At 40.3% G+C, this 23,217-nt stretch overlaps 1 long non-coding RNA gene across 1 annotated transcript in view; it reads right to left on the reverse strand.

The window, feature by feature from the left end:
* Window positions 1-10,498: 10,498 nt before the first annotated feature.
* Window positions 10,499-23,217, reverse strand: part of LOC136845826 (uncharacterized) — a 27,519-nt gene continuing 14,800 nt past the window's right edge. Inside the window, exon 2 of the long non-coding RNA XR_010855270.1 lies at window positions 10,499-11,834. This is a non-coding gene — a long non-coding RNA (uncharacterized lncRNA). The remainder of the gene's footprint in view (window positions 11,835-23,217) is intronic.

Consider the following 23,217-nt stretch of genomic DNA (forward strand, 5'->3'; position numbering starts at 1 on the left):
TCTACTCCAACCACTTCTCCCGTTTACAGTGGTGGATTTCAGAAGCATATATAATTATTAGAAATGTCATAGCTTCAAGAGAACTCAAAAATTATAAACCTAAGTAAGGGTTGGTAGGTATGTTCAGGCTTTCCATTACTGAAGAGGTTTATTTCTGCTCCCTCTTGAAGATAATGTTCACTGCAGGATTCTTAGCAAGATATATGTACATACATACATACATACATATATATATATATATATGTGTGTGTGTGTATGTATGTGTATATATATATATGTATATATATACATATATAAATCAAAGGAAGATCAGATTAGCATTGTGGTTCTAGTTGCGTCTGAACCCCTCTTCAAATTATATTGTTTAGGATTTTACACAGGAGCTCTGTTGATACAAGGATTGCTTTACTCGCCAGCAATTTTTGAACATGGAATTCATAAGGTTCCAACTAATCCACGAAGTTAAGAAGTGTTCATCCAAAACGATAGTTAATTTAGACTCTTGCGATATATCTCTGGTGTCCGAATTCTCAGTTAAAAGATCTTTAGTACCATCATCATTTGCAACCATTAGTACCTCCATAAGCAAAATACGATGTATCTCAGCTTATACTTTGGCTAGCATTAATGATATGAATGAAAATGATACCATTGTCATGTCTTTATCTTACCGATTGCTCGTGTTTCATTTTCCTTAAGGGCTCGATCCTGAAGTGAGTCAGAAATTTATTTCTGTTCCACACGTGATTGTGAGTTGATTATTCTATCATATTCTCCCAGAAGGGATAATTCGAATGAAATGCTGTTAATTGGGTCATTGCTGAGTCAGGGAGTTGGGGAAAACACGCTGGTATGCAAGCAGTTAGCTTGCATACCAGCGGTGACATTCATATACAGTATATTGCATTGTACCACTTCTATGTTGTTATGTTTTATATGCAACCTCTTCTTGTCTTGCCCAGGTAATTCCTTTGTGTGCAGTGGCACTCAGGCTCCAACTTCTTTTATGACTTGTATGGCCTAGTGGGCAGCGCCCTTGCTCAATTGAAAGACCTGGGTTCGATCCTGAAGTGAGTCAGAAATTTGTATATACTGTATTATATATATATATATATATATATATATATATATATATATATATTATTATGATTAACCAAGAATTCGCTAACAATTGCCTCCCCCTCCTTTGTTGTTGTTGGTTTTCTGTTGTGTTTCATTTTACTGCCAGCCGGCCAGATCGATGAACCATCTGTCTATCGACTTCGCTCAAAGGTTTTAAAAGATTAAAGCGCTCCCATTTTTTGGTAAAGATGCTTTCCTTCGAGGCAAAGTAATCTGGCCAGGTGTTTCTCTACAGGCCAAAACCTCCCCTGAGGGCAGCAGGTGCAATGAGTCAAACATCTGTGTTGGACGCCCCCCTGCCCCATAGGAGGGGATAAAAAGCAGAAACCCACGAGGTCCACACACACACGCGGGCTGGAAGATATGGTCGTGAGGCATCCTCAACACCTGGCCCATCATTGCCATCCTAACACGTAGCCCTTTCAAAGTATACTTCCTCGGCCCTTCAACCGTATTCCTCGAGCCCACACGCCATTGCTTGGAGTTTCGAGGAGTCCCCATCGCCTTGCCCCTTTACGGAAGCCCTTGCATCTCACCGCGTGGAAGAAACTCGTCCTCGGAAATCGCAAGTCATCCACGGACCGCCTTCTACACGCCCTCGGAAAATCTGCTAAGGTAAAGTGCCCTGGAAGAGCCCCATTTCAGTCACGCTTTTGTCTCGTAATATTTTCTTAAAGAGAAAGCCAGAAATCTCCCTTGTCTAATGTCCATGCGCCTCTTGCATCAGCAGTATTAATTCTTTATTCTCCTTTGGCACCCTCAATTGCAGCTTCGAATTCATTATTCTTTTTGTCTATTTTTCATTCTTTCGCGTATAATGTGCATATCTCTCATTTCAGAGGACCCTTCGTGGAAGCTTCTCCGGACTGTGTCTGGAAATTCCCAGTTTCATTCAATTACTTGAGTTCCTCTTTCCCGTACTAAGGTCATTTATGTAAATACACTACTTTAATGTGCCCGTGTTTTACGTAATATTTCCCTCCAGTAACCAGAGCCCTATGCTCATATGAAATTACTCCTTTGTTTTCCTCTTTTTACGTTTTCCCGTACCCACGAAGTCAGAATCCTGAGCTAAATTACCTTGAATTGTTTGCTACCTGTCTCACAGAGCTATGTTTCAAACTAAAACCACAGGAAAAACGTAAAAATGGCGACACAACCATAGATCTCGTTTTGCAGTTGCAGTTCCCTAATGTTGCTTTGTGCATTGCAACTTGCCAGATCAGCTATTAGCAAAGCCTAAGCTGGGTACGAGACAATTCTGAACCTTTTGTGTAAAACCAGCCTTTTGATCAGAAAATTCCGTAGTAATGTATTTAATCTTAACAAGCCTTTACAATCGTGACTGTTTCTGGGAATTAGAAATAGGGACGCATGTATTCACTGAGAGAAAGAACCGCCGTATTAGATTCGTTGTGCATGCCTTTCAGGATGAGTGGTTAGGGGTATCCCTGGAAATTCCTGTTGAAATCCTTGCCATTATTCTTTAGCTGAGGAATAGTGCGAAAAATTCCTCTGTGATACAAATTTTACTTCGCATTTCGAATTAGCGAACTGTTATTTGAGCGCGAATAAAAATTTACGATGGGACACGACGAAGTCAGCTTGCATTGCTGAAAACTCCAGTGTAGTTAGTATTCAGTAGGTGTTAGGAAAGCGAATTTAAGCTCCTTATGGGAAAATTACTAGGCCGTTGTATTTATTTATCCTCTCAGACGACTGAAATTCCCCGGAATCCCAGACAGTCTATACATATCACGAGTTCATTACCCAGAATCTAAAAATACCTCAGTGTTGGCCAAACGACCTGCACCCCACCCCCGCCCATGCCCGCGTGTGTAGCATTTCCCCATTCATTTCCCAGCATACATTTTTTCTTTGGGTTTCCCGTTAGTAATTTCCTAAGTCTAAGGGACAAATCATGTAATTCCAGAATCCTAAGTGACTCTAATTCGTCGCGCAGTGTGAGAATTCTCCATTCCCCAGATTCAGTCCCTAGTGACTCCTAAAATTCGTCGCACGTGGCGAAATTTCTCCAAATTCCAGTCCTCAGAGACTCCTAAAATTCTACGTCGCGTGGCGAAAAATTTCTCCCCAAATTCAGTTCTCAGAGACTCCTAAAATTCTACGTCGCACGTGGCGAGAATTTCTCAAATTCCAGTCCTCAGAGACTCCTAAAAATTCTACCGTCGCACGTGGCAGAATTCCTCAACCTCAGTCCTCAGAGAGACTCTAAAATTCTACGTCGCATTGGCGAGAGGCTCTCCAATCTGATCAGGGACTCCTAAAATTCTCGTCGCATTAAATTTCTCCAAATTCCAGTCCTCAGAGACTCATACAAAAATTCGTCGCACGTAGCGAAATTTCATTCCTGCAGGAACCCAAAATTTAGTCCCTTTGGACATTATATCGTATAGTTCACATCTAAGCACTTACAGGACTGATCATTTTTAGTTACGTTAGAACAACTCCTTAACTTCACGCTTCTGGCCCGGCCAAGTCCGGCGTGACAAAATCCAACTCGTCTTCGAGACACATATTAAATTCGTTCGCCAGAACAACCACGTCTTTCAAGACATATCAAATTTTAATAAAGGGTCTCTCAGACTCACTAATCACCTGTCTTATTGGATGGATCCATTCTCCTACAGTCTGAACAATTGGTGTTTCAGATTCCTGCAATTAGTCTTTTCAGACAACCTGGTCTTTTCAGACATATCCGTATAACCATTATTTCCAAAGTAAACAATACCAAGCCCAACAAAGCGAGGATTTCAAATTCTACATGTCAACAGGAAGGACATGGGACTATCGAGGCAAGATCTGAGCATGGGTTCAGGCAGTGGGCGATGCAGGCGGAGAGAGCAAGAGAACGTGAGGAGAGAGAGAAGAGCGTGAGGAGAGAGAGAGGGCAAGAATTGCTCAAGAGCAGGAGAAGGAAAAGGCGATGCAGAGGAGAGAGAGGCGAATCGCTCAAGACAATGGGAGGAAAAAGAACGTGCAGAGAGAGGGAGAAGGCATTGAAGAAGAGAGAGACAGAAATTGCCCAGGCAGGAGAGGATAAAAGAACGTGCAGAGAGAGAGGAACGAATTGCCCAAAAGAACAACGAGAGGAGGGGACAGAATTGCCCAAGAACAACGAGAGGAGAGAAGACAGAATCGCCCAAGAGAAAGGGAGGAGCGAGAATGGGAAGATCGAGAGCGACAAGCGCCCATGACTCCAGATGCTAGAGCAGCCCGCCACTCCCCGCCCTGCCGCGGATGAGTGCCCTCAGCCAAGCTCACTCGTTCATGCCAAAATGGACCGAGTCCGAACCAGTATGGCTTGGGCCAGACGAGTCCTGGGTGCTGCGATCTCTCCCCGCGGAACTCTCCTTGTTCTCACTAAATTCCTGGGCGGAAAGGCCCTGCATTTTCTCGCCCTTCCCGCCGACGATCGAGGAAACTGAAGCCATGCGCCAAGCATTTACGAAGGCGTACGGTGCTGAGCAGTGGAGACATTGAAGAGCAGCCCAGAGAAGCAGGCCAGACTTGGTCGATTAGGCGTACCATTGGGCGGCGTTGACAAAATGGCTCGATTCGAAGGCGCCACTAACACCGCCGAGGTACTCGAGCGGTTTAAATTCGGCATTTCCTGCGCTACGCCCCTCCCTGCCTCGCCACTCATATAGTGGAAAAAGCCCCACAGCAACACTCTCACCGAGTGTTGCCGAATATAACGCCAGATATGTGGGAAACTCACCACCCTCAGAAGGATCCATGGGGCGGAAAATAAATCCCCGTCCCTCCTCGATTTCAAATTCCCACAAAAATGGGAACTCAGGCAAGCCCTAACTTGCCATATTGCAAGAAAACAGGGCATTCCTCGAACAGTGCCGGAACAAGAAACCATCCTCTCTCCAGAAACCATTAAATGTCGCCTGCGCCTCCACAGGAGCAGCGCGGAAAGAATTTCAGCCAGACATTTTGCACGGCGTGCAAGGTCTATGGCCATTCTCCCGCATGGGCGAAATGCCCACGCAATAATAAAGTAAATACTCCCACCGTCGCCTTGGCCGTCACAGATCCCCAGTCATTAGGCCCTCCCGCCGAAGGGCCTGTACGTAGCCCCTCCCGAGGAGCAGCGAGCCCGCGCGCCAGTCACTGCTTTCGAGGACTCAGGCACAAATCTCCCTCATCCGAAGGGATAGAGTTCCCTACGGAGCTATCGTCAATAGACGAAAACTCGTCACGATCGAGGGAATAAATCAATTTAAAATGATACTCCCTACGGTCCAATTGAGAGTCACAAGACCTCACCAATCCAAAATTTGCAATCTTGCAGTAGCAAGCCATCTCCCCGGAGGCTATGACGTCATCCTGGGACAGGACTTTCAGTCCCCACCGAAATCACGACAATCTAGGGGTCCACATTCCCCGAATCATTCCGCGGGCACGAGTAATCCTCCCCCGCTTCTTCCTCAGTCAAGACTGGCGCCCCCTGGGTACCAGAAGGACGTGCAGTCCCCACCAGTACCTGAGTACGATGTACAGTGGCCTCGATCGGTCCCGATCGAGATTCCGAGTGCCCGGCCCTGCCTCAAGTGCCAGTGCCAGGGCCTGTCAAATCCCTTCAGGAGGTGCCCGTTCCTGCGGTGCCTTGCATGCCCGAGCAGGGCCGACCTCGTCGTCCTGACCGACGAGCCAAAACCTCTGATAGCGCCTGACTCTGCCTAGTGCCAGCGCCAGAGCGCCCGCCGATCTCCGGCTGGGATCAACTCAGGACCCCTCTCTTCCCCCGGCCTGGCACGCTACCAGCGTCGGCCAGAGAAGACCGAAGTTCCTCCGACCACCGCGGAAGCTCACCTGCAGGTGCGGCACCGCAACCCGTGCCTGAGCTGGTCCATCCCGATACCTGCGAGCCGCTCACGCACCCCCGACCGCCTCCTCCATGATCCGTCGCCGACGCAATTGCAAGTCAGAGTTCGCACTACATATCCTTGGCCCGATGAACTACAAGAGCCGCGACGGATCGTGGTGCATTCACGGAACCTCCTGCGTCAGCTGTCGCGTCAGGCCCAGGTGGCACTCCGTGCCGCCCTCCAGTCGCGGGCCCTCCGCTTCCCCGGCCGAGGACGACTGTCCGACGAGAAGGCTCGAGGGCGAAATTACTGCACGGGCGTGGATTTCAGTGGTTACAAGAGAGCTCCCAGAGCTCCCCATGGCACCTGTGCCACCATTTCATCTTTCAGAAAGGTCTTGGCACCCCTAATCAGAAGGGGATGTCAGGCCCTCCTCTTCTCAGATACTCAGGAACTGCTATCTCTTATCACCTTTCTATTAATCTTCCCTTAAATTATCCACAAGAGGCAATTAAATACGGGATACCATCCCCCCACACAATGTATAAATCATTAAAATAAGGTGAGAAATTGGCGCCCTTGCACCCATACCTTGGCACGGGCGTGCGTGTCAGCCCCACTCCTGGAAGAAGTCGCGCCCTTCGGGTGCACTTTCCTCGCCTGGATTCAGGCTGATAGTCCGGGCCGTAATTTATAAGCGTAGGACGATGATTCCGCCTAACACAATAAAACCCTCACTCTTTTTCCGCATAGCTCTTCTGTAATATCCATTTACTTTCTTTTGATCATTTAGTTATCTTTATTTTAATGAATCGCGGAGTCATAAACTCTTGCCCTTGTGGTTACGTGCCTTTCGTAGCTCGAGGACGTGTCCGCCTTTCTATGCAGTCAAGTTTTGCATTCGCCCAACGTCTTAGTAGAAATTTCCTTTTGTTATTATTATACCTTTCACTTCCATTTCCTTCCAAGATCGTATTATTACATGCTGTCTGCTCGCCCCGTCATAACATTGAGTAGGCGGTGGACGCATAAATTAGCGTAGTTTAAGGTTGGCAATTAAAACCTCGCGAAATCTCCTCATGCATACGGCTGCTCAAAATCCGTGTGGGGCCGGCTAAGCAAGTACGTTAAAACGAAGATAAATTATGTACGAATATGTAGTCATTACAGTATCGCGTAAGGGGATGTCATTAAAAATAACATATTTCATTTACACAGCTCTTCGAGGCAGATTGTACTAACCGCATACATTTTATCTAAAAATTAAAGTAACCAAGTGTATTCCTAGATTTAATGAACAATAACCTTTCTTTTCATTTTGTTGTATAGCCTCATATACGTGGTCTATAATCTTAATTCACAATTGTTCAGGTCACATTATAAAGTTGCAGTGGGTTTAAATCTAAAGTAATTATTCTTTTGCAAGTGTTTAAATCACTTTGCGTTCTGTTAACGAAATTGTCCCAATGTGTTATTAAAAGTAATGCGCTTCATAGAATCATGGCTAATGAAGTTCCATTTGCAAGGCAGAATGTAGAGTAACATTAAAGCATTTGCCGCTCATTCTTGAATATCAATGTACACACCCGAAGGAGAGTATAGCCGCATCTCATCTTGCATGGGAAGTATTATGATTGGCAAAGAATTCGCTGCAAATTGCCTCCCCCTCCTTTGTTGTTGTTGGTTTTCTGTTGTGTTTCATTTACTGCCAGCCGGCCGATCGATAGACCATCTGTCTATCGACTTAAAACAAAAGGAGTTTAAAAGATTAGACGCTCCCATTTTTGATAAAGATCTTTCCTTCGAGCCAAAAAGTAATCTGGCGGGTGTTTCTCCTACAGGCCAAGCCTCCCCTGCGGGCAGCAGGTACAATGAGTCAAACATCTGTGTTGGACGCCCCTGCTTATAGGAGGATAAAAGCAGAAACCCACGGGTCCACACACACATGAGCTGGAAGATATGGTCGTGAAGGCATCCTCAACCTGGCCCCATCAGTGCCCTTGCAGCCTAACCATGTTCCCTTTCAAAAGTACTTCTCCTCGTGCCCTTCTTGCCGTATTCCTCGAGCCCTGCGCCATTGGCAGGTTCGAGTCCCCATCGCCTTGCCCCTTTACGGAAGCCCTTGCATCTCACCGCGTGGGAAAACTCCGCCTCGAAATCACGAGTATCCACGGACCGCACTCTACACGCCCTCCCGGAAAATCTGCTGAGTAAAGTGCCTGGAAGAGCCCCATTTCAGTCAGCTTTTGTCGTAATATTTTCTTGGGAGAAAACAGAAATCTCCCGCCATCAATATAAGTTTATATCTTGCATCGGCAGTGTAATAGTCTCTTTAGTACTCCTTTGGCACCCTCAATTGCAGCTTCGAATTCATTATTCTTTGTCTATTTTCATTACTGGCGTATAATGTGCATATCTCATTTCAGAGGACCCTTACGTGGAAGCTTCTCGGACTGTGTCTGGAATTCCCAGTTTCATTCAATCTACTTGAGTTCCTCTTTCCGTACTAAGGTCATTTGTGTAAATACACTGCTTTAAATGTGCCCACGTGTTTCACGTAATATTTCCCTCAGTAACCAGAGCCCTATGCTCATGAAATTATCCTTTGTTTTCCTCTTTTTACGTTTTCCCGTACCCACGAAGTCAGAATCCTGGCTAAATTACCTTGAATTGTTGCTACCTGTCTCTCTGAAATATTATTTCAAACTAAAACCACGGAAAAACGTAAATATATATATATATATATATATATATATATATATATATAATCCTTGCTAGTCAATTGATATCATTATTCTTTAACAAAGTACCGGTCGTGAATCATGAAATAGTGTATGAATAAAGAATAAATTAATTTTTAAGATACATCCAAAAAAGAAATACTAAATGGTGACATTCTGATTACAATTGCGGTACCACGTTTACAAACTGTTGTAGCTGTTGGGATGTAAAGAAGCACTTCATAATCTTTCTCTGGAATTTCTTATATTCACGTAGATCTTTATACCTATATATTTAGATTTTCACAAACACGGTAAATAGTTGCATTCGTATATAGGTGTTTATACACAAACATACGGTGATAAGTTTGGCATCTCGAAACTTGAGGGGTGAAAATATATGAACTGATATTACCTAACCTAAGAAATATATTGACCTAATCTTTATAATAATAATAACTGTTCTCACACGGTGTCCGTATCTGGCAATCATCTCTAAATTAATATTCTCTAAGAATGACGATTTTTGAGCCAAATAGAGTCATAGAAAGGGGATTCATGATAGGTGTGTATAACTATAGTCAAGAAGATTTTGTAAAATATCATATCAAGGAAATTAAAACGTCATGAAGCTGCGATGAAGAGCCGCGGAAAGGGTTGGGGAAACATCGCTGAACAACTGCAAGAAGATTATGCGAGGGTGTTGCCAAGTGTTAACACATGGAAGGAAGCATTTGAAAGGGCAGATGCAAGTTTGCTATTGAGTCGACTCTTTTAGTAGCTGCTACGTCCCAGGCCAAACGAAACGTTTCAATTCTGGTACCGTAAATGAAATGTACTTACTTTCCATTCAAAAGATACAGCCATTAACTGAACGAAAGAACTCACGCATTGCAAGTACAGTTTAGTTATAATTATAGTTAACAAACTGTCCCCCTAAACACACGGTCACTGCCACATTCATACTTTACCCACTGAATCGTGAATGAATCATCTACGCAGTAATATTCCACAGCATTAGCTTTTCCACACACATCCACAGAAAAAGTTAAGTATACCTTAGTTTAACCAGACCACTGAGCTGATTGACAGCTCTCTAGGGCTGGCCCGAAGGACTAGACTCATTTTACGTGGCTAAGAACCAATTGGTTACCTAGCGCAGGACCTACAACTTATTGTGGAATCGAACCACATTATACCGAGAAATGAATTTCTATCACCAGAAATAAATTCCTCTAATTCTTCATTGGCTGGCCTGAGACTCGAACTCGGGTCTAGCAAAGTGTTAGCCGACAACTCTACCGACTCATCCAACGAGGAACTTCACACATACACAGAAAGCTTATCGGTAGAGCAAGGGACCATCCCTTCCCACACACACACACACACACACACACACACATACACACACACACACACACACACACACTTTGTTAATACTGCTGACTTGCATGCGTTCTCACATTCCTGGATATCTTGATGTAGATGGCCTGAATATCATATATATGTATATATATACATATATATAGTAATATGTATATACATATATATGTATATATATTAATATATACATATATATATATATATATATACATATATATATATATATATATATATATATATATATATATATATATATATATATATATATATATATATATAATCCTAAAAAGGAATACATAGCTCCATTATTCAGAATACTCATTTTGACACCTTTTAGGATGCTCTGAATAAAAGTGTTCGTTCTTCAGTTTTTGCGAGTTCATATTTATAATAGATTTGCCTTGAAAACAAGCTTCATTGAAACCAATTATATGTTCAAAAAATTTATAATGGTGACAATTATACATAAATTATTATGAAGTATGAAACATAGGGCTTTGAGGGTTCTCATGAAAAAATAAATCAGTTTTCGACATAGAGACATATTTTGAGGAAACCCCAACCTTCAAATTATTATATAATCAAATTTATCATCAGGAATGAAGGAATAAATGCTGTGGAGAGGAAGAGAAATGATGGAGATGAGAATGAAAAAAAGAAATATATGATGGATATTACTAAGGAAACTAGATAATAATAATCATATCACCAATGGACATCAAGATCTAGGTGACGGGAATGATTACAATTTCAGCAAATAATTAAATTGCTTTATCAAGACAAGATTATGCTCACATCCAGAATCCAATAATCAAATTTATGATTTTAGTTAAATTGTAGACAAAATCATTTGAATATCTCTGTTATAGTAACCTATTTCTTTTTAAAACACCTGCGAATGACAAAAATTAAATACTTAACATAGAGCTCCTAGATGAATGTGGATAGTTAGATCTCAGTCACTCGAACTAAGATATCAGAATCTATTTCTCTATATTCTATGTAAAATGTTCTCTAAATGCTTAATAATAATAATGATATTAGTAGTGTCTATAAGGCAAAAAAAAAAATAGTTTATGCACTAATTATGTCTTTGCCTTTCTTAAACAAAAATGAAGTGATACGCGATTTTTCTTAAACGGATGCAAAAGGGACAGCATGAGCTCCATTAGAGAGGCTACAGCCAAGTTATCTCCCCCACCGAAGTGGTTGGCCAATTGGGCGCTTCCGATTCCCTTCGGCGTCGTCTTCGTCAGAGGTTAAGTGAAACCTCCTCGCCATGGAACCCTGTGGCTTAGTTAGGAACGTCCGGGGATTGTGTAAAGTGACCCAGAGGCTCAAAGCCTTCTTGGCCACCGGGTCCTCGCCGTCACGTCTGCTCGGAAGTCCGCTTAGAGTCATGACTTCCTCGGCTCGTTTGGATGGGGGGCTTCGTCTCACGAAGGTGTCGTCGTCGTTGTTGGCCTGGAAATTACTGAAAGGTTCTAAACCTCCCAGGGTTGCGTAGCTATTGGGTACAACCCTGAGGAACCCGTTATTTCTCATTCTCATCGCGGCTGGCGGGTGGCGTATGCCTGACGGAAGTAGTCTCTGCAGGTACCATGATGTTGGGGTGCTGGGTATTCCAACAGATGAAGCAGGTTCTAAATATTGTTGCGAGTCTACATAAAACTGTGGGCATGGTTCAGAGGGCCATCCACACGAATGCACCGAATGCCAACCTAGGCCTAAGCTCAGGGCGACCAACCATAATGGTGACATCTTTATCCTGAAATAGAAAAATAATTAGAATTAATAAACGAGCTTCTGTTCTGAAACATTATCTAAAGAGATCCACGATGAAGGCACAATAGAAGCCCTCTCTCTCTCTCTCTCTCTCTCTCTCTCTCTCTCTCTCTCTCTCTCTCTCTCTCTCTCTCTCTCTCTAAAAGCTTCTGTTCTGAAATATTATCTAACATCATCTAAAAAGACTCACAATGAAGACACAATAGAATCCTCAATAGAATCCTTCTCTTCTCTCTCTCTCTCTCTCTCTCTCTCTCTCTCTCTCTCTCTCTCTCTCTCTCTCTCTCTCTCTCTATCTCTCTTTCCATGTCTTAAGAATCACGTGAACATCTCATCTACGAAAAAGCTTGGCTGTGGCGGGAGCAATCAGATCTACATACAAATGAGAGAAAAGACCCATTGGACGTGTTTCCTCATTGTCCCACGTGCGCCAATGGGAAGCAGGGATGATCGAGTTCCGCGATTTAAAGAGCCGTAACTCGGAAATGACGAACCAGATACGAGAGCTTACAGTAGAAATCGTTTCAATTACTTCTGTAGGGGATAGATAAAATGGGATTGTATGTTGCTATAGATTCTTTTTTATATTCTTCCCACGTATATAGAAGTTACTCCGTAATCTGTGAGGCTTCTTGTTTTATCTGATAGTATTCTTTTGAAATGAGATATCACCCCTCACCCCCTCTCTCTCTCTCTCTCTCTCTCTCTCTTTAAATAGGCGTATCTCAGCATAAGCATATATTAAAGTGGCAACATTTTTCCTTCATAACCTTTCGTAAAGACCTACTGCATAAAGAGAGAGAGAGAGCAGAGAAGAGAGAGAGAGAGAGAGGGTTGCTGAGGGGGGGGAGAGTTGACAAGAATATCGTGATTTTCTTTTACTCTCGTCGCTTTGTCTATCTGACAGCATCCCTTCAACCAGGTTTCACTCCAAATTGATTGTGTTATGTAGAAGGGAGGTATTTTTGGAAGGCGGAAAAGAAGATTCTTGCCGCAGGAGACAAAAAGCTGATGATTTCAATTTCATCATGTTACGTCCGCTGAGCAACGTTTCTTTAGCTGTCTCTCTGTCATTCTGTCTGTGTATCCATTCACACATACACTTACATGCATACATACATACATACATATATATATATATATATATATATATATATATATATATATATATATATATATATATATATATATATGTATATAGAAATATATATATATATTATAATAGATATATATATATATATATATATATATATATATATATATATATATATATATATATATATATATATATATATATATATATATATATATATATATATATATATATATATATATATATATATATATATATATAATAAGAGAAAGTAAATATACTATACTATCTATTTACTCTCAAATCTCATCGTACAAATCTACTGCGTCCATCCATTCGTCTACTGTCCATACAAATATTCAATATTCCATCTCTGTACTCTACTTACCCCCCTAACCCTAATCTTGCTCAACTTTACTTTCAACTTTCTCCTTCTGCAAATACTGTCAAATTCTTTCTCTAGTCTTTGCAGATTTTCTTTACTTCCCAACATTAGCACTGCCTTTTTTTTGTAAATATCAAGCACTCCACACTTCACTGATGATTTATCTTTTAAAGCCCCAACTTTACACTTACATCTACTGTCCTATCTATTGCATTTCACATCACTCCCTCACCAATTATTTACTGGCCCGGTGACGTAACATATGGTGGTGTCAGCCCTTTCGTTCGCGGTCGTGTATTGCCTTTTGTCTTGTTCAGCCTCAAATATATACGATAGAATATTGAAGGGAAACCAAAGGTACAACATAGGACAGCGTATGTTAGTCATGGTCTATTTATCAAGATCCCGTAGGTCTTGTCCTAATTGCTGAGTTCTAAATTCAGACCGTGTCTAGGAATTGCTATCATAAAACTATCCTAAGAGACTTCCTTATGTATTACAGTGTTAATCATAAAGCGTTTTAACTGGGTGAATCTGCCATCGCCTTATATAATGATAGATGCTGCTGTTTCTCTCTCTTTGTCTCGTTCTTTATTTAGCAGAGTCTTGAAATTCTGCTCCGGTTATCGTCAAAAATGTAAAAGTTTGTCCCTTACCTCATCCGCATAAATCAGACTTCTTTGGCTAACTATTTTTGAATCCGGGGTGAAGGCTACCATTGACCTATATGGCCAGTCAAGAGGAATAAAGGAAGCAGGCTTCTATTTACATATATTTGATATTTTTCTTTTGGCACTTTATGTCTTCTCTCTTAGTACGTATGATTTTTCCTCTTTTGCGTATCTAAATACCTGAGTTTTTTTCTTCTTAGCACTTTTAAATTTTAATGCATCTGTTTATGTGAGTGTAACGGCACGAGTTTCTTCGTAAGCATGCACTAGAAAAACAGTAAAATTATAGCAAAGGTGGACAGACTTGAAAATTCAATTCCGCCAAAAGGTCTGGTTCCATCTCCCTCGTGTAGGCCTACTGTTTCTCGTAAGCTTGGGTGACAGTTATTTCCATGGCATGTGGGTATTACATTGTCTTCTGTTTTAACATCAACTTTAATGATTGTAACAGTACTGTTTACGGGCGAATTGTTTTAAAATTAGAAAATATGATTAGACCTATTCGTTTGATCAAAATTCTTGGGATTTAAGGTTCCAGAGGATGTTTTGAAATCTAGGTAAATAAAAACACTTATTTAACAAATATCCTTATGCCCAATTTTTTAGGTTCCTTTACAAATTCTGGGACTGTAAAGAAATCCAAGATTGCATTTATATCTATTTATTCTGCTAAAACATCATACTGTCATTTTCAAATGTATAATTTATTTTAAATCCCAGGAATGTTGATAAACCCACTTAGGCCCAAAGCCTTCTTATTATTTTTACAAAAACCATAATTTAATGATGGTAGGAATGTAAAGTGCAGGAGGAAAATTATTATCCATATTTTTTTGTTGAATATCCCACTTGAAATCTCTTTGATTTAAGAGATAATGGTTATTACTACAAATACTGAAATATCTATATAGACAACCACACCCATCATTTTGGCTTAGACCCCTACTGTAAGTTTTCCATGTCAGCTTCGAAGAACGCTGGGAACAGTTTAAGATTATGGACTAACCAGACCACCTCGTTTTGTCTGAAATTCATTCTTCTTTTTTTTTTTTTTCTTTACATCCGGGGTCTAAAGAATTTACAGAGTAACTGTCAGGCAGTCCTGACTCGATCTAAAATAATTTGACTGAAGAATAAGAATCCCATATAGCAAGATAACGTTCATAAAAGGCGGTGTAGTTCGACACTGGAAGTGGAAAGACCTCGATATTCTCCAAAAGATCAACTTTTCCAAGTACTGTTTCTTTGAAGCCGTAGCTGGTCGTCCGGCCACTTTCTCGTCAACAGGTATTAATCTTGCTGCAGTTGACGACGTGCGCGTGCCCTCAAGATAAATGGCAATGGCTTGACTCGATTCTACTCTAGAAATCGTCTTGATTTGTTGAAGGATCTCACAGCTTTGGGAGATGACCTGACGATCTGCCTCGTTTGCTTACTTGATAAACAAATCGTTGCTGTGTGTAGGTGTCAGTAGATTTTATATTAAATAGTATCATAGATGTTGTTAGATGTAGTTTCCTTTTTATTATTATTATTATTATTATTATTATTATTATTATTATTATTATTATTATTATTATTATTATTATTGATGAGTAGTAGTAGTACTAGTAACAGAGGCAATTTACTAACCAACAGCATCTATAACGGTAGTCGCAACATTGGGAAACTTACTCCGAAGTGTTACTTTATGTTTAGCCTTATATCAGTTAAATCGCTGTTCACTGACTACTTTCGTTCTGTGACTTATATTCCTTTTTTTCTCTTTCTTTATCAGAAAAATTCGATTCTCAAGATGTTTTCATCGTTTGAAAATGAGATCATTTTTAGTTTTCTGTCAAAGAAAACTATTGTGCTGGCTTTGTCTGTCCGTCCGCACTTTTTCTGTCCGCCCTCAGATCTTAAAAATTACTGAGGCTAGAGGGCTGCAAATTGCTACGTTGATCATCCACCCTCCAATCATCAAACATACCGAATTGCAGCCCTCTAGCCTTAGTAGTTTTTATTTTATTTAAGGTTAAAGTTAGCCATAATCGAGCGTTGGCAACGATATAGGACAGGCCACCACCGGGCCGTGGTTAAAGTTTCACGGGCCGCAGCTCATACAGCATTATACCAAGACCACCGAAAGATAGATCTATTTTCGGTGGCCTTGATTATACGCTGTACAGAAAACTCGATTGCGCCAAAGAAACTTCGGCGCATGTTTTACTTGTTTTTATATTTATGCATCTTCATATCTCAGTTGCTATTCGTTCCTCTCAGTTATTAGCTATTAAACGGGTTATATAAATTTTCCTTTTTCATTGCTTTCCTTCCAATCTTCCTTTAATTCTGCGTTTTAATAGAGCATGCATTTTTTTTATCAGTAATTCTCAACAAGTTGGTTCTATGTCTAATCTGTTTGCTTGTTCATTTACTCCCTGGGAGTTCATGTGAAGGACAAAGGCCAATTCATTAAGAGACGAAGATGATGGCGCCTAATTTCCATAAGAATCGGATGCTCTTCTAACAACCCAGAGTTATTTACGGTGAGGTCCTGTCTTTTTTTTAACGAGAGGTGCCTTTTCGCTATACGTTAACTGAAAGATTTCTGACCGAGATTGTAAGAGAGACGACCTTTTAGCGGCGATTACTCAGACATCGAAGTTTCCGAAGCAAACAATTATAGTGCGGCTGTTGTTCGTCTGAGACGAACGCCTTACACGAGCGCTCCCTAACTGGGCGAGCAATAGTAATTTGGTTTTCATTAGAGGTTAATGGCTTTTAATCACTACTTAACGAAGACAACAGAGTGGTTTCATCACGGGCTCCCGAGTTATTGGCGCGGAGCTGCAGACAGGGTTCGTGGACTGTGACTAATTAATGAACATATTGCAGGCAGTGATAGTTTCCGGTGGTGATTGCTGGCAAAGAGATGATACCCACAGTGGTGGGAATAAAGTTTATCTGGACGATCTTTGATTATTTTTATAGGAAACGATGATAACGAAGGAACTGTTTTCTTAGTCATGTGCATTGTTTTTGCTGTAATTATTCGTTCCATCTCGATTAGCAATATCTCTGGTTTTTGCTGTTGTTGTTATGGGACTTGCAGTTGTTATAACAATTGCAATATCTCTGCTTTTGACTGTTGTTGTTACTGGACTTGCAGTTGTTATAACAACTGGCAATATTTCTGCTTTTGACTGTTGTTGTTATTCGACTTGCAGTTGTTACAACAACTGGCAATATGGCTGGTATTTACTATTGTTGTTGTTCGACTTGCAGTTGTTATAACAACTGACAATGTTTCTGCTTTTGACTGCTGTTGTTATTCGACTTGCAGTTGTTATAACAACTGTCAATATGGCTGGTGTTTACTATTGTTGTTGTTCGACTTGCACTTGTCATAACAATTGGCAATGTTTCTGCTTCTGACTGTTGTTGTTATTGGAATTGCATTTGTTACAATAATTGGCAATATGGCTGGTGTTTACTATTGTTGTTGTTCGACTTGCAGTTGTTATAACAGTTGGCAATATGGCTGGTTTTACTATTATTGTTGTTCGACTTGCAGTTGTTATAACAATTGGCAATATGGCTGGTTTTACTATTGTTGTTGTTCGACTTGCAGTTGTTATAACAACTGGCAATATCTGTGCTTTTGACTGCTGTTGTTATTCGACTTGCAGTTGTTATAACAACTGTCAATATGGCTGGTGTTTACTATTGTTGTTGTTCGACTTGCACTTGTCATAACAATTGGCAATGTTTCTGCTTCTGACTGTTGTTGTTATTGGAATTGCATTTGTTACAACAATTGGCAATATGGCTGGTGTTTACTATTGTTGTTGTTCGACTTGCAGTTGTTATAACAGTTGGCAATATGGCTGGTTTTACTATTATTGTTGTTCGACTTGCAGTTGTTATAACAATTGGCAATATGGCTGGTTTTACTATTGTTGTTGTTCGACTTGCAGTTGTTATAACAACTGGCAATATCTGTGCTTTTGACTGCTGTTGTTATTCGACTTGCAGTTGTTATAACAACTGGCAATATGGCTGGTGTTTACTATTGTTGTTATTCGACTTGCAGTTGTTATAACAACTGGCAATATGGCTGGTGTTTACTATTGTTGTTATTCGACTTCCAGTTGTTATAACAATTGGCAATACCTCTGCTATTTACTGTTGTTGTTATTGGACTTTCAGTTGTTATAATAACTGGCAATATGGCTGGTGTTTACTATTGTTGTTGTTCGACTTGCAGTTGTAACAATTGGCAATATCTCTGCTATTTAATGTCGTTGTTGTTATTGGACTTGCATTTGTTATAACAACTGGCAATATCTCTGCTATTTACTGTTGTTGTTATTACCAAAAGGGGCACTGTCGCTTGTAATTTTACGGTGGTACGCTATTTAACTGACCGCTGATCGCAAATGTCAGTTATTCTCTCTCTCTCTCTCTCTCTCTCTCTCTCTCTCTCTCTCTCTCTCTCTCAAACTGCGACCAAGAACAGTTGCCTCACTACTAGGTATGAAATTCACAGCTCAAACCAGCAGAAGCACGATGAATTAAAGCGAAGAAGTTTAGTTCATTCCATCCTGACTCCTCAGTTATGAGCTGAGAATGCAACCATTTTTTCCCCGTAGGAAGTTAGTATCGTCAGTGTACCTCACGCGGTGCACTGTAGGCATTTACTTCAGGTTCTTTGCAGCTTCCCCTCGGCCCCTAGCTGCAACCCCAGTCATTCCCTTATGCTGTATCTCCGTTCATATTCTTTTTCTCCCATCTTACTTTCCACCCTCTCCTAACAGTTATCTTAGTGGATCTGCGAGGTTTTCCTCCTGTTACACATTTTCAAAACTACTTACTCGCAATTTCCCTTTCAGCGCTGTACGACCTCATAGGTCCCAGTGCTTAGCCTTCGGCCTAAATTTTACTTTCCATTCCATTCCACTACACTACATGAGGGTTTAACAGTAGGAAATAAAGAATGTAAAGAAATAAACGAACGTCAAGACCAGTTCGTGAAAAATAGACAAAGTCAAACATGATATATACCTAAAATAACAGCCTAATTTGCTCCGGTGCCTTCTATTCTATATAGAGAAGATACTTGGGTTTTGATACCTCGTCCTGCGGCGTGAGCGCGTGTCAAGGATGAACGAGGTCTTTAGGGGAATCCAAGTTAGATTTTCAGGTAAGCCAAAGGGATCCCGCTTCTCCCTTTGCCACGATACAGCCAAAGTTGTCAAGTTGTCTGATTCTTCAAGGGCGACGAAGGGAGAGAGAGACGTCCATTCAGTGGAATGATCGTTCTTTCTCAGCTGGCCACTGGAAAAATTTGTAGCCTCTCAGACACTCTCTTTCCCGAGAGAGAGAGAGAGAGAGAGAGAGAGAGAGAGAGAGAGAGAGAGAGAGAGAGAGAGGGGAGGGGGGGGAGGGGGCTGAGTCTATTTTCAGAAATGAGAAAAACGAACCTCAGTTTACCAAGTAACGTCGTGACGGCCAACTTGTTTGTAAAAACATATGTTGTAGACAAAACTATTGTTGATTTCTTTGTAGTTATAAGGGTTTAATGATTTTATCTGAGATATGTATGTATATATATATATATTTATATATATAAGTATATATATATGCATATATACATACATACATACATACACACAACACACACACACACACACACACACACACACACATATATATATATATATATATATATATATATATATATATATATATATATATATATATATATATATATATATATAATGAAAGTATAAAACAGCAGTCACGGCCACATTCGTACAGTTCCTACTGTAACTGATAATCCTTAAGGAAGAGCCCCATGCGCAGAAAATGTCCTCATCACTTGCCAGTTCATACACCCACCCAGATAACTCATCAGCACTGTGTCGAACTCCGTCACGTATACTGTTCCATTCACCTTTTTAGTTTACTGTAAAAGAAAACTGTTGTGCCGGCTTTGTCTGTCCGTCCGCACTTTTTCTGTCCGCACTTTTTTCCATTCGCACTTTTTCTGTCCGCCCTCAGATCTTAAAAACTACTGAGGCTTGAGGGCTGCAAATTTTTATGTTAATCGTTCACCCTCCAATCATCAAACATACCAAATTGCAGCCCTTTAGACACAGTGGTTTTTATTTTATTTAAGGTTAAAGTTAGCTATAATCGTGCGTCTGGCAACGATATAGGACAGGCCACAACCGGGCCGTGGTTAAAGTTTCATGGGCCGTGGCCCATACAGACTTATACCGAGAACACCGAAAGATAGATCTATTTTCGGTGGCCTTGATTATACGCTGTAGCGGCTGTACAGAAAACTCGATTGTGCCAAAGAAACTTCGGTGCATTTTTTACTTTTTTTTTTTAGCACTTACTATGTTTCGTGAATATTACGATATCTTATTTGTGATTTTTAGGACTTCCTGTCCTCCTCCCTCCTAACATCAGAATTAAACACTTTTTATCAAAAATGCCCAATCTCTCTCTCTCTCTCTCTCTCTCTGCTTTTTTGAGAATATGAGAGACATGTGATTCAAGAGCAAAGACAGGTGGCAGAGAGAGAAGACTGCATCGTTGTTAGATATGGAGTTCCTGAAGTAAATCAGTAAGGAGAAATTCTTGCAGAAATGTGTCTGGAGAATTAATGCTGATATGGAAGATTGATGAATGGAAGCCTTTAATTCAAAAGGTAAGATGAGAGAAGAGGTGACTTACAGAGTAGGTCGCACGGAGTGTTCAAAATACTGGGAGATTGTTGAGCCCATTATCCTTTTTGGAAGCAAAGTGCTGATGTTCAATGTAAATAAGAGAAAAATTTTTTAGGTGTTGAGATGAAGTTTTGGTATTATATGTTTCTGTAGAAGAATTGTAAGGTTGTGAAAATGCACATACATACAACTGGTAAAAGCTTAGTGTTACAGAGCTCATGGGACAATGAACTGAAGTATTTTATCCATGTAAATAGATGAAAGCCAATAGTGCGTAGTCTAGAAGTGTTGGGGGTAGGGGGAAGAGGAAAGAAAGATCTAGAACAGCGGTTCTCAACCAGGGGGAAATTTCCCCCTCAGAGTTTCAGGGGGGAAATTGTGACCACAGATTGGTAGGCTCAAACTGGCTCCAGGACCACACAAAACGCAGTGTGCATTGGTCCACACTACTGAGAGGTCATGCTGGGTTTTCTCTCCGCTAGCTTGTGTGTTTGTGTTAGTATTTTGTTGCATATTATTTGGAATGCTCCTTTTGAGGCAGACAATTTTGGAAAGAGGTTGGGCGGGGGGGAGGAATGACATTCTGACTTATGGTGAAAGGGTTCACGGGCCAAAAAGGGTTGAGAACCACTGATCTAGAAAGTATTAGATGGATGGAGAGGAAGAGACATTAAAAGGAAAGGTCTTAATAACCAGAAAGTGGGAGTGCTTGCAAGATCGAGTTGAATGGTAGCGTTTGCGTAGAGAGATGATATAAGCTGTATGAATGGATAATATTTTTAAGGTTTTTCTATAGACCGGATTCGTCCGTGATTCAGCAATTGAAACATGACTGTGGCAGTGACCGTTGTCTTTAAGTTTCCTCAAGAGCTACCTTGTTAGGATAACAGCTTGATGTTAAATGTATACACACATATATATATATATATATATATATATATATATATATATATGCATATATATAAATAGATGTTAATACATACATACATACATATATGTGTATATATACACATACACACATACATATATATGTATGTGTGTATGTATATACATACATGTATATATGTACATATACATATAATTATATATAAACATATATACATATATATATATGTGTGTGTATATACGCAAGCATGTATGTGGGTGAGTGTGTATCTGTGTGTTTCCCGTTATAGGAACGTATAAGTGGACTATCCTTTTCTCTTTAGAAAAGCAGTTTCACACACGATTTTGCGAGATTATTTGACGAAATTAATATTTCAAAAGCGCCCAAGTAAAACCTTGCTTGTTACCACCAGTAAATGCTGAGTGAAAGGGAATTACCTTCTATTCATGGAATGAATTAGATTTAACAGTTGCAAGTTTGCAAGCTTTCTCTTTGCCTCTCTTTCCCTTCACTGTTGTCGATGACCCTGGTCGATGTGACTTCAGGTCACATTAACAAATCAGTAACCCATTTACTAATTTTCCATATTAACAAATCAGTAACCCATTTACTAATTTTCCATATTAACAAATCAGTAACCCATTTACTAATTTTCCATATTAACACATCAATAACCCATTTACTAATTTTCCATATTCAGTAACCCATTTACTAATTTTCCATATTCAGTAACCCATTTACTAATTTTCCATATTTTTCATTTTATGAAAGATTTATAAGGTGCCAAATACTGACAATCCGATTAAACGATTCACTATTCTTAAATCATTCATGTGACGTAGAATTTGTATGCTTGGTGTGTGTTAATACACGCACATACACACACAGTGTGTGTATTTATATATAAATAGATGGAGGAGACTGTTTAGTTTGGAGTAAAGATAGAAACATGATCAGCAAAATGCTACAATATTGATGAAATTTTGCTTAATAGAATGAATTATATATCTTGAGAGAGAGACTAACTAAAAAATCTTGGAAAAAACAGAGGTAATGAGGGCAGAATATAAGGAGTCAATACTAACTGCAGAGGTTATCTTTATCCTGTCCTATGACTACGTAGTTTGGTGTACGACCACCAGGTCGGCGCTGCTGGCATCATCAGACTTCAGTCACCCGAGAACCGCGGGAATTGAGTGGGTGTTTAGTGTCCATGCAGAGATTTTTTTTCGTTCGTTATCTTTATAATTCTACGTTGTGCAGCTTATAAATGCAAGAATGGGCACAGGAATTCTTCAAGAGTAAATTGAATGATTATTTCACAGGTAAGAAAAGTTTACTGACTTTTATTTACCCATAATTTGTTGCTAGTCAGTAAAATGTCACGTTAGCAGTTGATTCGGTTTCTCCGTTAACATGTCTTATAACATTCAGCATATTACTGTGGCACATAAGTGTATTGGCGATTTCAGTTTTGAAGGCAGAACATAATCCATCTCACGTATGCCACGTGATACAAAATAAAAAAAGACCTAATAGCCATTAAAATTGCTTAGTTGTAACTAGGCCTAGTGTATATATTACCGGTTGTGTCAACTAGTCCGGT

The sequence above is a fragment of the Macrobrachium rosenbergii genome, chromosome 14 (assembly GCF_040412425.1).
Source record: "Macrobrachium rosenbergii isolate ZJJX-2024 chromosome 14, ASM4041242v1, whole genome shotgun sequence".
Classification (NCBI taxonomy): domain Eukaryota; kingdom Metazoa; phylum Arthropoda; class Malacostraca; order Decapoda; family Palaemonidae; genus Macrobrachium; species Macrobrachium rosenbergii.